Source organism: Brachyhypopomus gauderio, unplaced genomic scaffold, assembly GCF_052324685.1.
Source record: "Brachyhypopomus gauderio isolate BG-103 unplaced genomic scaffold, BGAUD_0.2 sc64, whole genome shotgun sequence".
NCBI classification, from domain to species: domain Eukaryota; kingdom Metazoa; phylum Chordata; class Actinopteri; order Gymnotiformes; family Hypopomidae; genus Brachyhypopomus; species Brachyhypopomus gauderio.
The window spans coordinates 1336077-1353197 of NW_027506885.1; the positions used below are offsets into that span (position 1 = coordinate 1336077).

Here is a 17121-nt window from a genome sequence, read left to right on the forward strand (position 1 = left end):
CTGTGATGTGCAGCACACAGTTTTACGCCACTCATTGTGTTTTGCATTTAGTCCAAGAAGGTCAACTTTGGTCTCGTCTGACCAGAGTGCCTTCTTCCACATGTCTGCTGTGTCTCCTACGTGGCTTGTGGCAAACTGCAAACGGGACTTCTTATAGTTTGCTGTCAGACATGGCTTTCTTCTCTCCACTCTTCCATAAAGGCCTGGTTTGTGTAGTCTGTGACTAACAGGTTCTCCCATCTGAGCTGTGGATGTCTGTAGGTCCTCCAGAGTGACCATGAGCCTCGTGTCTGCATCTCTAATTAGTGCCATTGTTGCCTGGGCCGTCAGTGTAGGTGGAGGACTATGTCTTGGTAGGTTTGGCTTGGTAGGTCTGATGGTGGATTGAACAGCTCCATGAGATGTTCATAGCTTGGGAAACCTTTTTATAACCTGATTCTGCTTCACACTTCTCCACAACTTTAACCCTGAACTGTCGGGTTTGTTTGGTTTTCATGATGCTGTTTGATCACTAATGTTGTCCAACAAATCTCTGAGGCCTTCACAGAACAGCTGTAGTTATACTGAGAATAAATTACACACGTGTAGACTCTTAACTAATTAGGTGACTTCCAAAATCAATTTGCCAAATTGGATTTTATTTAGGGTGTCCGCGTACATGGGGGGCTGAATACAAACACACACCACACTTTTCAGATTTTTATCAACAATTTTGAACAGCAGAGTCAATTGCTTCTCGGTTCACAATTAACTGCTACTTTGTGTTGGTCCATTTAAAGAGCATTTAAGTTTGTGGGTGTTATGTGAAAAAATGTGCAGACGTTCAAGGGGTATAATTACAAGGCACTGTAATTGTATGTGTGGGTATGCGGGTCTTTCTGTGCATGTACTTGTATGTAGTGCATGCTTGTGTGTGTGCATGCTTGTGTGTGCATGTGACTGCATGGATTTGTGTGTATGTGATGACTGCATTTGACTGTGCATGAATGTGTGCGTGTGCGCACAGCTCTGCATGTATTTGTAACCTTCTATGACATTTCCATCTGCCAGAAAACCTTTACCTCACTATTAATATGATTTAAAACAAACAAACCAAAAAAAAAAACAACCCATATAATCTCCGAGTCCCATGCACTCTGCATAAGACCAGATGGAGTTGACCAGATGTTCACGATTACTGAGAATGCAAAATGACTCCGCATGATCAAGAGAGGGAAAGACCCTGAAAACAACATTAACTAAACATCAGAGACAAAGATGGTTTGACAAGGACTGTTTAACATCTTTAAAAGTATATGAAAACTGTCCAAAAGAGAAAATAGAAACCAAAATGACAAAGAGAATGAGCACTAAAACAATCAATTTTTTTTGCACAAAAAATGGAAAATGAAAAAAAGCTATGAATTCTTTTGGATTTTTACAAAAAACAATATAATTGTGTATCAATACTCCACCAATAAGAAGCAGGAGCAATTTAAAGCTTTATGTAAGATTCCATAATGCCAACATCACATTCTGATAAGACTACAATCATTGACAAACTTTCCAAATTAGAAAACAAAGATGGCCAACCTCCTCTAGAGTATTGTGTACTTCACAAAAAAAAGACAATGAACGTTTAACAACCTTAGAGAGTTATAAAGTCGCATCTCTAATGTCAAAATTAACCAAAAAACTTTCAACTCACACGAATGTTACTGGCACATCTGGTCCTGTAAATGCACCACAGCACAATGCAAATAACAGTAAATATCACTGCGTTTGTTCCAGACATCATCACCCCCCCACAACATCACACTGGAAGAGGCCTCATGTTCATTGCCAAGTAAGTTCTTAGTCGATCTGCAGTGCTCCATCTGCAGATAAGCCTTTGAAAGATTTTAGAAGATGTTAAACCATCGACACGAAGATGTCATCTAAATGTTCTAAGGCTACTGTTCAACTTAACGCTAGATTCACAGAAACATCCGAAGCTCTGAACCTCTTCCTTTTACCACCGGAACTACTGGAGTTGGTCAGTCTGACCAGTCCAATTAGGATAAAGGTCCCTTTGGGCTGGAGTGTATGTGGCATGTGACGAGCCTTGTGGAACCTGAGCACATCATCATCATCTTCATCATCCTCCTCCAGTACAGTCTGTGCCTTCGTGTGTTGTAGGGTGCCTGTTACCTCATGGAAAACTGGAGCTGTGTTCACAAGCAATTGATTTGTCTGCTCAGTTGCGAAGAGGCTGTAGTGTTTCTCTGGGGTTCGCATGAATTTGACTGGATGCCAGTTCAGTTTCACTTCTCTTAGCCACTCATTGACAAACAAGGCCACACCTCCTTTTTAAGGCCACACCTCCTTTTTTTAAAGGACATCAACATTCTTGACTTCCATACAGTAATTTTGCCCAGTGGAGCAATCTATTCACCACTGTTCAACTGTAGCATAATCGGTATAATTTCAGGTGTGAACACCAATCTTTGTAATCTTTGAGAGATTAATGACAAAGCAGAAAAAATGTCTAACTTGATTTTTTATGGACCCTTTTCTTCAACTGGAGAAACCCATAAGATTTCTCTCTGGTCTCCGTCAGATTCATCAACTTTGTGCACATTTTGCTTTTTCTTTTTTCTTCCTTTATTGTTTTGCACATTTTCTGTGTCATGGTCTTTCTCTAAACCAACAATCTGGAGCATGCAAGCTCTTCCCGCAACGGATGCAAATGTATTCAGCTTTTCATCCAGTTTATACCCTGTAGAATGTAGCGCCACCTTCTGCTGAAACTTGATCATATCTTTGCAGTGATTTCATTTGTACAAACGCTGTTAATTAAGAGGAGCTTCTGGATACTCCCATTATGAAATCTGCTCACCAGCCTAAAGTATTGGACAGGTTTGATCCACATTCACAACACTCGGCTTGTCTCCGGAGTTCATATGCATAATCTCTTTTTACTGACCTTTTGTGTTGCTTCTGTTTATAGAAACAGAAGTGCTCAGCGTTGAGCAGGAGTTTTAGATTCAAATGCTTCTGTAACTCTTCCACCATGTCTTTAAATCATCTCTCAGCTGGTTTATCAGGTAGCACCAGGCTGTACAGCAGAAGATAGGGTCCTAGGCTCCATTAGGATAAGAAACACTGCCAGTTTCTTCTCCTCAGTGATGGTGATCCTCTTCTAGTGCTCTCAAATCCGTCTGTATTACCGAAACATACAGTCACTGCATCTATTATGTTCACTCACTTATTCTCTTTTGTAAAGTGTTATCAAAGCACTGCAGGTTGTCTCTTCTGCATGGACCTCAGCCTCACTAAGCTCGACCAATCAACAACCTTGGGAAGTTCTCTTCGTCCTCCCCATGTCCAATAGGAAGGCCACTCTGGGCGTACTCGTTACTCTCATCATCAGCCATGGCATCTTTCACAAATCTTTCCTTAAACAGAGAATTACAGACATCTCTGTTTGTTGTATTTAGTTCACGCTTTATTCGAGTCTGAAAAATAATCGCTTCCAATATATTACTATCACTGCATACATTTGGCATGATGGAGCTATCGATGAACTACAACAGACAGAAACAATATCAACAGCACACCCTTGGTTCCATACATAACTTATATTAATATTCGAGAATAAGGACAACAAATTGGAAAAGCACATGGAACTGACAGAATCAACAATGAAATATGAAAATAGTAATACCAAATTACTCTTGGCCATTTTAAAAGGTATTTAATCTCATTGCAGTCCTTCACCAAAGTGAACTGAAGCACCTGAGGAATTTTAACCCTTGTATAACCAAAGTACCAATTTAAATAAAAGCAACAGAGGTACTCTGTAAACAGCAATGGTGGCAAGATGCTCTATAGTATCTTGAATATTAGACTTCACTTAAGTGAGAGAGTCTCTGAAGGAACATTCTGGAAATGTATTTAGTAAATATTAGAAAATCAGAAAGTTCTAGTTAGGATAATCACTTTCTTCACCCTCTCTCTAATGTAAAAGCTAATGTAATTCAGCAGCAAACAAGTTTTCATTTAAAACAAATGTTGTTTGTCTGATTTGTGAACAAATTCTTTGAAACCATTGTGGTCGTGCACAGTAAATCTGCAAACTGTTTCAAAAATGTCCAGATGAATCAATCCTTTCTCCAGCTTCTTAATTTTGCTTTATAGGTCAATTCTAATAAAATTCGCAGTGGAAACTCAAACACAACTAATGTGTCAGGTACGGTAGGGGGAGAAATAGAAGACAACTATAATTGAGCCACTACTTAGTGGTGTCTTTTGGGCATTCCATGTTCAGTCACCTTCCTTAACTCTGTGATTTCTGAGGGATGATTGAGCATATGCACTGGGCCAAGATTAAGGCAGTTGCGAATCGGCTATGTCCCTCAGCTATTCCCCTGGTCCAACATTTCCAAAGGTGGTGATCCTACACAGCCCAGGCTTGGGCTGTCATCCACCAGAGCATGACATTGTCTTGTTCCAGAGCAATCAGGAACAATTAACTACACCTGTCCTACCACCTACTACAGAGCAGCTAACAGTCTTCCTGGTGATCAATTTTTGCTCAATTTTCCTTGCAAAAGATAGTGGCAAGAGACCTAGGGGGCTCTTGTGTGTTTTTTTCAAGTTCTTCAAGTTGTGCCTTTCCCTCATATTTCCTCAAACCCTCCTGAGATTTCTCCATACCATTCATCCATCCTTCACCAGTGTTCGTCCATCCCTCACCAGAGTTCATCCATCCCTCACCAGGGTTCATCCATCTGTCCCTTGGAAGCTCAACTGGTTTTTTTCTTGTCTTGACTTTAGTCCTTTAACCACCTTGGTTGGGAAAGCTAATGCCTTAAGAGTTAATGCATTTAAGAGTTAAGCATGCTGTGAATATTTTGAAATTTGTTTCGTAATATCAACTATATCAGTTCATTGGTTCACTAAAACTCGGGGAAGAAGCCAACGATGGTTGTTTGCCAGAAAAACGGTCTTTGGATTAAACGGAAAATGCTGACAGACTGCAGTGTGATGTTCACAGGAGCTTGACTCAGCACTAATATACCAAATGGTGCGATTGAGCCTAAGAGTCAGAACATCTTCAGGGCTGATGGAACAGCTGTGGGCTCTGGAGAACGCAACGCTGTGGGTGTCTGTATTTACGTAAACAAAGTCAGGTGGACGTGCTTTGTTCCAGAGACTCACTGTTCTGCAGACATTCTATATTATTACATGTGGCCCTCCTCCCAGCCACATGAATTCACAATCATCCACTTATGTCTGTACACATTTCATCAGAATGTCTCCCACAAGAACAGACAGAACCCTTGATCATCTTTACAATGCTGCTACTGAAGCTTACAGATCCACCTCTCTCCTCTACGCCGGGCAGTCTACTCCAGATCCTCAAATGCCCCCATCATTAAACACAACAAAACAAAAGACCCCTAAAAGACCCTTAAAAGATCTTTTCCTAGTATTTAATGTGTCTACCCGTCTCGTTTGCCGCCTAGTTCTCATCTTTAAAATATCAAAAAAATACTACTACTACTACTACTACTACTACTACTGCAACTCCAACTATTCAGTGCAATTTATATAGTGTACTCAAGGTCGCTTTACTGAGCAGGAGAATGAAATAATAACAGAAAGATACAGATTTTTCTCTTCTCCAATTTACAGCAAGTAATGGAAATCAACAAAAACTTTATTACAAAGAATCCATTCGCTGTAACAAGCGTTTCAAGCTCAGGAGGGAAAAGCGAATGTTTGTTTGTGTGAAATACCCCGAAGGTTTTGCAGAGGGGGAACCGTCCCAGTCTGCATGGCTTGCTAGAATTCTCTCCCGAACAACAGTTCCCCCCATTAGTTAGACTGACCTCAGTAATGTCTGCACTTTCCTCCCTCGTCAGCATAAATGCATGTTGTGCTTAAATATGTACTACGAGTTTGGCATGAGCTGGATCCATTAGGATATTTCACTGGCTCTTTCTTGCATCTTGGCATATGCTAACCTCACCCTGATGGTAAAGAGCACAGCTCAGCACCCTCCAAACGCCCAAGGCTGCTTGAACCACAGCTCTGCCATCAGTACTGCTTGGTTCTTCTTCCGAAACATTCATTCTCATCTCTGATTCAGGCTATCCACAGATTTTGAATGATTTTGACTCAGGTATGTATACACGTATTTACTTATTTGCAACATGTAACATCAATGTTCTAGGCACCAGGATTGGATATCAGTTTATATGGGGATACGTGACTTCTGGCAGTTGGTACCATGGTTCCTGTTCATCTGGGTCCCAGATAAACATCTAACGTCTTTATTGTTAAGTTACTGTCCCAATATTCTCTTTCTTGCATCTTGGAATATGCTAACCTCACCCTGATGGTAAAGAGCACAGTTCAACACAATCCAAACACCCAAGTCAGCTTGAACCACAGCTCAGCACACAACTGAAACACAGAAAGAGATTGTTTTTGTTCAAGTATGTAATATAAAAGCTAAACTATATTTCAATAATTATTCACACACATTTGATAAATGTATTGATCATAGCTTTTAAAACCTCAGTACTCAGTATAAATTTAAATTTGACAAGGTAATTTAATAGCATTCTTATTCAAACAAAAAGTATAAAAATACAGCCTAATAACATGCTTGAACACAGTGTCTGAACACATTGAAACGCATACTTTCAAAAATGAAGCTACATTTCTATACAATAATTAAAATGTTCATGACCTGAACATTTCCATCAGCATCAAGTTTACACTTCCTGTCACACTGTGCAATACCACCACCACTGTGAACAACCTGCAATATTTTTTCTGTCTATGCTGTTTACTATGTCTACCTGTCTGAGGTGCACTTGCTTTTATGCTGTATTTGCACATCAGAGCTTAGAGTAATACGATCTCATTCAGCTTGTTGTATTGTCTAAAAGACAATAAAGTTCCCTATGACTTCATGTCTCATCATTGCCCAGGTAGAAAAACCCTATTCATAAAGTGGTTAAGGAAACATTCCTGTCTTATCCACTCTTTCGGAGTAAGACAGTGTTACCTCCTGGGTTCACCTAAGGACTTCCATTTTCCAAAAAATAAATAAATAAAACACCGTCTTGGCTCACTGAACTAGAGAAGGACTAATAAGATTTTTTGTTTTGTTAGTATACCAATTATATAATGCAGAATTTATTTGCATTGCTGTTTCAACGTCCCTACTTGTTTAAATCAGTAAGTAAAAAGGTCATCAGCCAGATACCACCATGACATCATTACATCAACAGCATTAATGTCAATAATGTTAGTGAGTCAGACAACATCTCTACACATTGTTGCAACTGTTTGTTAAACTTTTCTTCATCTAGTGTGTGATTTAACACTTATTTGGGAATAATCTAAATAACGCTGTGTTTACTTTGGTTCTTGTTCTCCTTCACTCCCCCCCACAGTGGTTTGGTGTCAGTCGTACCTTGATGTGTGTCCTGTGTCTAGTTATCATCTGCATCTTGTGATTTTGCACCAAGTACAGTTTTGTTGGAGGTCATATAAGAGGTGACTGGTACCTCACTCTTCCCTTGGCTTTCTGTGCCTTTTGGAGTTCAATTATCTCTTTACAGACTTACCAGACTGTTCAGCTAGACTACAGTGGCTGACGTGAATCCACGGGGTCAAGCCTTTTACTGTAACCACTGCAGGTGTTGCATGGATTATGTAGGGAAAAATGGAAGCTTGGGTTCTTGCGTCCTGTTCTGCACCTTCGTGTAGATCCAGTTTTCCTGCTTCGACAGGTTATCAGGTTTCACTCGTTCTTTGTGGGGCAAATAGCTTTCTTCAGTGATGGTCTGGTCTATAAAAAATTAGTTCTGTTTTTGACAACTCAGTCTCCTTTTATTCCATACGCTGGCATAAATGTAAATGTGCCATATTTGTCAATTGTGATTTTTTTTCACCGCAATCGAAATTTGTCCTCCGCATTGACCCATCTGTGCAATTAGAACACACACACACTAGTGAATACTAGGGGGCTGTGGATCACACGTGCCCAGAACGGTGGGCAGCCCTAGCCCGGGGAGCAGTTGGGGTTAGGTGCCTTGCTCAAGGGCACCTCAGTCATGGCCTCAGGTCTGGGAATCGAACACACAACCCTTTGGTCACAAGACCAGTTTCCTAACCACCAGAGCATGACCGCCCTACTGCCCTATAAGTACTCTGGCCATGCATAAAAAAGTGCCATTGAGTTTCCAGTGAGCATTTAATGAGTGCTACAGTTTCTTACAACTTCACAAATTTACAATTTACACGTCATGCCCAACTGGACCAAGACTAATGTGTCTGCCCAACTTAGTCCAGCATTTTTGTCAAATAGTCGTCATTCAGTCTTCCTGCCTGATGAACATCACCAGCGAATAAAATCTCCTTTATTCGTACCATGCGGCGTGTGCACTGGGAGAGGTGACTGGGCCCCTCCAGAAGACGTTTCTTCTTCTGTTGAAGCCTTTCAGTTGTTGAGTTGCTTCTATGTTTTGGGTCGTTGTCCTGTTGCATCATCCATCCTCTGTTGAGCTCCAGTTGGCAAACAGGTAGTCTTACGTTTTCCTGCAGAATGTCTTGGTAAACTTGGGAATTCATTTTTCCGTTGATGATGGCAATCTGTCCAGGCCGTGAGCAGCACAGCATCCCCTAACCATGATCCCCCTCCACCGTATTTCACAGTAGGGAGGAGGTTTGTGCCTTTTTTTCACCACACATAGTGTTGTGTGTTCCTTCCAACTTCCAAACTCAATTTTAGTTTCACCTGTCCACAGGATATGTCCAAAAGTCATTTGCCAAGGAGTTCACATGCATCTCCACCCTGCACATGTTGTGTTGAATAAAACCATGCAAACATATTTTTTGTGTGTGGTATAAGTTTAAACTGACTGTGTCTATTGTGACTTAGATGAAGATCAGAACACATTTAATGACCAATTAATACATGTAATCACAAAGGGTTCACATACTTTGTCTTACTTTGTCCTAAGGCAGGGCTATTCAACTGGCGGACCGCAGGCCAGAATCGGCCCTTTAATGAATTTGTACCGGCCCGCGGCACGAGTGTTATGTTCGCCACCCACCCAGTCAACAAATTACGTTCGCCACCCCCGTCAACAACCTTCAAATTTACATCCACTATGACAGTATTGGTATAGGTCTGACAATTGTCTGGCCCACAGGTCAGAGCTCTCTGCCAAATCTGGCCCGCACAAAAATATAGTTGAATAGCCCTGGTATAAGGGAATATCTGTCCACCACTGTTGGTGGTTCAACCCTAACTGGGATATTCTGCTTCAGCAATCTTCGAGCTCTCGTAGGATCTTCCATCCATGTCCTTGTTCTTTACAGAGCTGGTATGTTTACTGCAGTTGCTTCCTTTGTTCATGTGAATAATGCAGCGATGGTGGACCATGATGGTGCAGAGATGATGCTGCAGCTTCTCTCGTCTCTGGATGTTTCAGTTCGATCTTGACTTGGCCTGCTATTCCAATATTTCATCTTGACCAGTGAGCCAGAGTTCAGATGGGCTAGTGCTAGTTGGGCTAGTGCTAAGCCCTTCGTCAGTTATGTCCTTCAAAACAGCCATAGTGATATCCGATATACACTTGCTTGGGTGGTGCCGTCAGTATTGCTTGGTGCTTCTTCAGAAACATTCCTTCTCGTCTCTGATGAGGTATGTATTTACTTATTTGCAACATGTAGCATCAATTTCCTAGGCACCAGGACTGGATATCAGTTTATATGGGGAGACGTGATTTCTGGCAGTTGGTACCATGGTCCCTGTCCATCTGGGTGACTTCAGCTGCTCTGCCTTCTGGTCCCAGATAAACATCTATCGTCATTATGATTAAGTCACTGTCCCAATATTCTCATCGTTTTTGATTTGACAATTGACAATTTACCATGTCATTCATTTTGAAAACTCATGGTGCAATTCAAAAGTGATGTAATTGGTATCAGATAATAACTGATAGTAAATCATCAGTATTCTCTAGGTATGCCTAAGGTTCCCAGTCATAGTAGTTTTGCCTTTGCCAACATTAGTGTTGATGGAGACACTATTGGTGTCCATTGAAATCTTGGGCTGTCTGCTAGGGTTGGTGTGATTGGTCCGTTGGTCCGTTGGTTGGTCACGTCCTTCCCATCATGCCAGGTCTTCTCCCACTACACGTGCCTCAAATGTTATCCAGACTTGTCCTCCTGCTTCCGGATTGCTTGCCATTCTTTTCAAATGAGCAAAATTCCATGGGATCTGGGATCCATCTGGGATCCATCGTGACATTCAGTATTGAACACTGAAGAGGTTTGTGTTTTTCAGTTTCGGGTCAAGTTCATATCCCATTGTTCAACAGTACTTCCCTGACTTTTTTTTCTGCATGTAACCCTGGTCTATAGCTTTACCATTTTAGAGCTCTGTTCTTTCTGGTCTGTTGTGGATCACCGCTCCCCCTCTGCCTGCATTGTACAGCTCATGGCCTGTATTTCTTCCATTAGTTCAGGGTCTCGGTTCTGCTGGTCCAGACCTAATTCTGCTATGTTTTAGCATTTTGTATTATTTCTTTAATTCCTCGTTTTCCTCTTTAGTCCACTCTGTGTGAAACGTTAATTCACTTCTTAACTTTGAATGTAAATCAAATCCTCACAGTAACCGTGAGCCGTCTCACTGCTTGTGTAGTCCGAGTTCTTTCTCTCCTCCGCCTCTCTTGTGCTTCCACAGTTTTCTCTTCATCTGAACATTTTCCTATATCTTTCACGGAGGCTTCTCAGTTTCTGACATGGTTTATTCTTTTTTCAGTGGCTTACTGCTTTCTCCTGTCCCTGAATAGTGTTTTGGTATGGGGGTATATACAACTGGAGACTACTTTTGGTTGCACAAATTCATCTACTTATTACCGTGCTTCAGATCATCATATCTATTCATCTCTGCACAATTTTAATCTAGTATTTGACAGCAGCCCTTAAGAGAAGATAAATCAAATCAAATTTATTTGTATAGCGCTTTTCACAACACATGTCACAAAGCAGCTTTACAATCTTTACAGGATTTACAAGGTTAACAATCTTATGGGTCCAAATCCCTAATGAGCAAGCCAAAGGTGACAGTGGTAAGGAAAAACTCCCTATGATGGTGGGGATTAGGAAGAAACCTCGGGAGGACCAAGACTCAAAAGGGAACCCATGCTCCATTGGGTGGCCCGTTAGCAGAGGGGTTTTCTACAGTTCTACAGTAGTAGTCACAGTTCTTGTTCCCCGGCCAAGTAGTCACAATCCCTTCGGTGCAGAAGGTCTTTTCTAAACAAATATGGGTTTCCTTTCCCTTAGTGGATTCCTTTAATCTCCTAAAATTTTTCCCACATGATTGACATTACTCGTCTTAGTGTTCTCCCAAATTTTTTAATCTTTCTCAATGAGTAAAAAAAATTTCAAATCATTTGTAAAATTAGCAAAGTAAATTAAACTTATGTGAGGCTAAATAAACTTAATAATGTTTTGAATGTAAATAAAGCTTATGGTATTTTGAATGGAAGAACCTCCCGATAATAAACACCAAGACTAATATTTGTACAAATGCTGATGCTAATAGCCAAGTAAGAATGTTACTGCAATGCTAAATGCAAAGACTGAAATTATAAATGCTAACGAAAAAGACTAAATCATTATTAAAGTGTAGTTAGGACTTGGTATTTGCACTCGTACACTCCTCATACAACAAAAACATGTGCATTGTAATACATATATGCCCATTATATCTTTGCTAAATTATATTCAAAATTTTCCAATTAGGCAGAATCTGTAAAGTAGCATTTAAAGTAGTTTAATTCAGTTCCCAATTATCATTGTCTACCTAATATTGAGGTTATTAGTTTGTAGACAAATGTCAAGCTTCCTGCATCTGACCATATTTCTGAATAAACCTAACCTGATTAGTTATATCTGAGAGCATCTGGGATCAATCAGTCATGTTACAGAAAGGTTTGGCACCATGCAGACGGCAGATAGAGGCTCTCAACTCACCCAGCAACAGCGAGCACCAAAAGTGGCTTGGTTATATTGTTGAGAGTACGAAGACATTTTTATATACATGTCCAAGGTTTCACCAAACCCTTGAGCACCTGCCGGACAACCTGAATCCATCTTCCCAGTGAGCAAACCAGACAAATACAACAGGAAACCTAACTATTATAAGCACTTCCTGTTGAAATGCTCTCTGAACTTTGCTATCTCTTCAAGTTCTGATACGACTTGTATATATTTTGTGGTGTCTCACTCGACAGTCAAAGCAGTGGTCCAAGCCACTGCAATACAGACTACACTACAACCTATGGTCATTTCCAGAATTCATAACTGTGCTTGACCATCATAAAGAGGGAAGATTCAACAGGGGGTTTCTAGCCAAGCTACGTTAAGGTAATTGTAAGGATTATGTCCTCACTATGCTTTACGTCCATTATTTGCTCTCAGGGAAGCACCCTAAAAATAGCCCTGGGGTTCCACCTTGAGTCCTTATTTACATGGACCTCTTCCTTCAGAGCCCCTGGGTATGCCAGTTTTCAATATGAAAGACAGCAATACTAAGAAGCACAAATACTATTAACTTAGCTATTATCAGAGCTCATAAAGAGATTAGATGTGTACGACAGGCCTATGGAAGATAAATTGGCACACAGGGTGTTGGTGTAATGGTCAACCAGATGTCTGCACACTCTGTCCAAAGACAAATCTAGAATATGCAGAGCATGACATTTAATATCAGTGTGCCAGCTAGAAGTGCAAAGCGCGTCTAGCAATATGAAAAAGGATGAAGAGTTTCTTCTGCTTATGTGTCCATATCTACAAGAAGATTCTCCTTGTAGGATTTCCTAACAATCCTCTCTTTTATCCCCAGAGAGTAACACATGCAAGCAGGATGCGTGTCAGCCTGTTACAGGGAGACATGGCGGGAGAGATGGAGTGAGAGATGGACGCGATGGACGCGATGTACTCGCGCGCTGGATCAAACGAACAGGCACTCGGGTTCCTGTTCACATTTCACAGTGTAGACTACCTGTGTTTCCACGGTAGCACAAGATAGATTAGCTGGCATTAGTCCTGAATTGGTTTCAGCAACAACAACTCTCTTCACAACATTCGTGAGAACAGGAAACACCCGCCCCAGAACGACTCTACGCAGCTCAACCAGGACTCATCTGCAGGACGGGGGTGCCACCTCATACATCATGTGAGTGATATCAGTAAGATCATGAAAGTGGTCAGAGATATAAAAGCAGCATGAGGTGTTTAAGACTTTTCAAACTCCTTCTGCTATTGCCAGCAGGAGGCACAGAGCTAGACGGATTTGTATTACTACAGTATAAATTGCGGCCAGCTCCGTGTTGACGAGATGGAAGACATTGGTAGGATCATTAGCAATTCCCAGCACCTGCCAAGCCAAGCTGTCCTATAGCTGATCCAGGGTATGTCCAAGGGTCAGAGAGAGTGTGACCCTCATAACAACCAAGCATCGGCAATACTGAGGAAGCCCAGTTTTACACCCAGCTTTGGGGCCTGTTCCACGTTAGTGACAAACATGTGAGGAACTGAATGCATGGGGAAATCACTACCTGTCCACTGGAAATGAACTGTACTGCAATAAGCAGTGTTTCCTCAAATCCATACAACACACTCAGTGTTTGACTATACGTTGGGAGTTCCACATGCTAGCTGACGGAGGGGGCTGGAGTGAACCTGCCTTGGTGGTTACTTAGCAAGTCAGAACAAGGGTCTAGGTTTGGAGGAACTGCCCCTCACCAATCGTGTTGACCACGTCAACTCGGAGGAAGGAGCTAAATGCATTTCCAGGACACCCACGGAAACCGATGGTGAGCCTAAAGTGATCTGACACCTTAATTATCCTGAGGAGAGTCTTGACAGGCTACATAACAGTCTATGCCTCTAATGCAGTGAACCTGACCTTGTCTTGCATTAATGCAGTGTCTTTCCAGCTATTCATCATGCTCTTGCCGTTGGGCTAATGTGGGGAGTTTCTCCACCATGGGCCCGGTCTCCCGAGTCATTTATTGTGTTTGTACTGTCGTGTATGTTCTTCGTACTGCCCTAATCCTGACTCTGTTCCAGTGCGGATGACTCCAGTGCTGAAGGGAACTTCATTCAAGCCCACCTAGAACAGCAGCATGGTATCGCATCGGACACCTAAGGGACCGCACGAGACTGTGAGCATGAGATGGAAGACCTGTGGGAGAAGGGGTCACGACTTCGATCACTAAACCCGTCTGAGTGGATTTTCGCACACTTTTTTCTAAACGCATTACATTCTTCATCACTCTACTGGACGTCCGATTATTCTTTGAGCCAGGCTTTTTCTGGCTCTAGTGTCACATCCCCCATATCTAATGATGGACATTGATCTCTTGGTCACCTTGTTGTTTTAAGAAGTGTTCGTCCCCCCCCCAGTATTTCAACCTTCCAGAGGTCTTCAAGATGATCAACATTACACAGATTCCTCCACATCAATTTGGACATTGATCTCGTGGATGGCTCTACACCACCAATACCAAGAATTTACACACTTACACAAGCTGAATAGTCAGATAAAGATACTCATGTCCAGGAAGCATTAGATCAGTTATATCCAGCTATCTACCATCTATATTGTGTCATGTTCTTACTAGGCTGTTGCACAATTTTTGATTTGTAAAGAAGAGAAACACGAATTGAATTTGTAATGGACAGCGTTGCCATTAGCCCCAATGGTGTGCTTATGGATGACATTTTTTTTATTAATTTATTTTAAAAAGGTAGTTACACATTGGCTTACTCCCATTGGGTATCCATCAAGGATATACAGCAGTTATTAGGCTATAGAATATTTATTTAAATTTATTAGCAATTACAGTAGTAGACCACTAACTGCTCTACTAGAAAGTGGTTATAGAACCCCCAGGCTGACGTAGTTGCCCCTGCAGCCCCCAGACTCAAGCATGCCGACCTTTCTAACCCTTTTGCAGTGGAGGTAGGTGCCTCTGATGTAGGTGTGGGGGGTGTGTTGATGCAAAGCTCTAGTGAGGTCATGAAACCCCAAGATATGGCATTTTGGCCCCCGTAAGCTTACCACAGCTGAGATTGGCAACCATCAAGAGAGTCATCAAGTTGGCACTAAAAGAATGGTGCTCTAAAAGAACTGATTAGGGAGAGATGGCCACCCCCCCTTTCAGGGTTTAACTGAGCAAAAGAGCCTTGAATACACTAAACACCTTAATCACCATCAAGCCCAGTGGTCTCTTTTCTTTCTAGGTTTCAATTGTCCGTGACTTGTCACCCTGGTACACTGTAATTGTAAGGCAGACACATTGTCCCAGGTTAGGAGTGTAGAGGAGAGTCCTCGGTCCCAAACCAAAACCAGCAGCCTGTCCCATGAATGCCGTGTGCTCCGATCAGATGTGGCGAAGTAATGCATCTCTACCTTCTACTTGATGTCCAGATAAACATTGTCTTTTTTTTAAAGAATAGTGTGATTGGCAAAAATCATTGCATTTTTAATATAGTAATCACAGAAAACACGAATACTTAGGCAAACTAAAATTGTGGTGATGTGGCTTCAAAATTATATCATTTAGCAATGAAATTGTTGATCAGAGCTGTTAAAAATTGCAGAAATGAGACTTAGAAAAAAATTTTAACCTCGGAAACACTGTCCTGTGAATATGTTTCTCTATTGATGCATCAAATGATCAATTATGTATATTGAGAATAAAACTGCATAATTTTGTTATGTAACAATGTACTCTTGCTGATTCACAGATCTTGTGCAAATATTTTAGTACCACAGATCTATGAATATATTCAACATGTTTAAACATTTTTTATACATACATTTGAGTGACATCTGAATGACTACAAATACATATATTTAGAATTCTGTATTTCAAAAATATATTTTTTACATAGTAGATGAGTATAGGGTCAAATAAAGAGGAGTTAAGAGTTTTGTTTTGCCATGTTAACAGCACCTTTCAGCAAAATGCAAAGCTCTTGTAATGGAGACAGTAGTCATTAAATCACCTCTGGATGGATGAACATTACATTGACTTCTGCCGTGAATTCTGAATATACATTGTAAAAATAATTACATGTTAATGAGAATGTACATTAAAAAACATTAAATGTCACATTTGGTGCAAAATATAGGTTCATCATTGGAGATCGTCTTGATAGTTCATGACGGATGAAGAGTTTGAACACATTCCCGGATGTGGAGATCGAACTGCGGTTGGAGATTTTTGTCATCAGAAAGTGATTGGTTGGAGGTCCAATGGGGGGAGATTCAAGGGCAAAATCTTCAATTCTGCAAAGATTACACAGCAGGCTTAATGGCCTAATGAAAGGGGAAGATGGGTGTATGAATGACCAGTGATCAATACAAGCATCAAGAACAACAGTTATGTGGAAATGGGATTTAGTGCTGTACCACCAGAAACCACACTGGGTCAGTCATGAAGAAAATAAATTTCGAATGGTGTTTTTGTTTCATTCCTTGTTATTTCTTCACATACAGATTTGACTTGCAGCACTTTGAGTCAACAAAGAAGAATATGAAAGTATGTAGATAGGCTTTCATACATGAGTTAAATGTCACAAATCTTTAAAAGGTTTCATGTAAAGAAATGAGGTGTAAGGAGTTTAAACTACAAAATACATATAATTGATGGATTTTTAAAAGGACCCATGCAGTGGAAATGAACTTGAAGCTGAGGAAAGAAACGTGTTAAAATTAATTACAGGCTTTATCATGTCCTGCTTTTTCATTAACACAAACAATGAAGGTGCAAGAAACCCGTGGTGGACGTATGTGATGAGGGTTGAGGGCAGCACACACCCCGTTAATGCCCCTGCCCCACGCAACTAGAACGCTGCGTGTACAACAGCTCATACACAAAAGAGAAGAACTGGTTAAATATAAACCAGAAACTGCAAGGAAACAAATAAACAGCTGACCTGTAAACTCTGGCCAAGCGGCCTAACCAACCAAACCAAGGAGAAACTATGGGGGAAAAACAGCAGCTTTTCTTCAATTGCACGTCCTGTAATGAAAGACTAATTTATTCA

The 17121-nt window shown here is 41.0% G+C and overlaps 1 long non-coding RNA gene across 7 annotated transcripts in view; it reads left to right on the top strand.

Annotated features, from left to right (window-relative positions):
• LOC143490227 (uncharacterized) overlaps positions 1-16182 on the top strand; it is a 21402-nt gene extending 5220 nt beyond the window's left edge. For 4 of the 7 annotated variants that reach the window (XR_013124897.1, XR_013124899.1, XR_013124898.1 and 1 more), the window contains 3 exons: positions 1-12426; positions 12905-13877; positions 14134-16182. The exon at positions 1-12426 is cut by the window's left edge and continues 1458 nt beyond it. This is a non-coding gene — a long non-coding RNA (uncharacterized LOC143490227). The remainder of the gene's footprint in view (positions 12427-12904; positions 13878-14133) is intronic. The other 3 variants (XR_013124902.1, XR_013124900.1, XR_013124901.1) reach the window with 3 other exon arrangements.
• Positions 16183-17121: the final 939 nt, after the last annotated feature.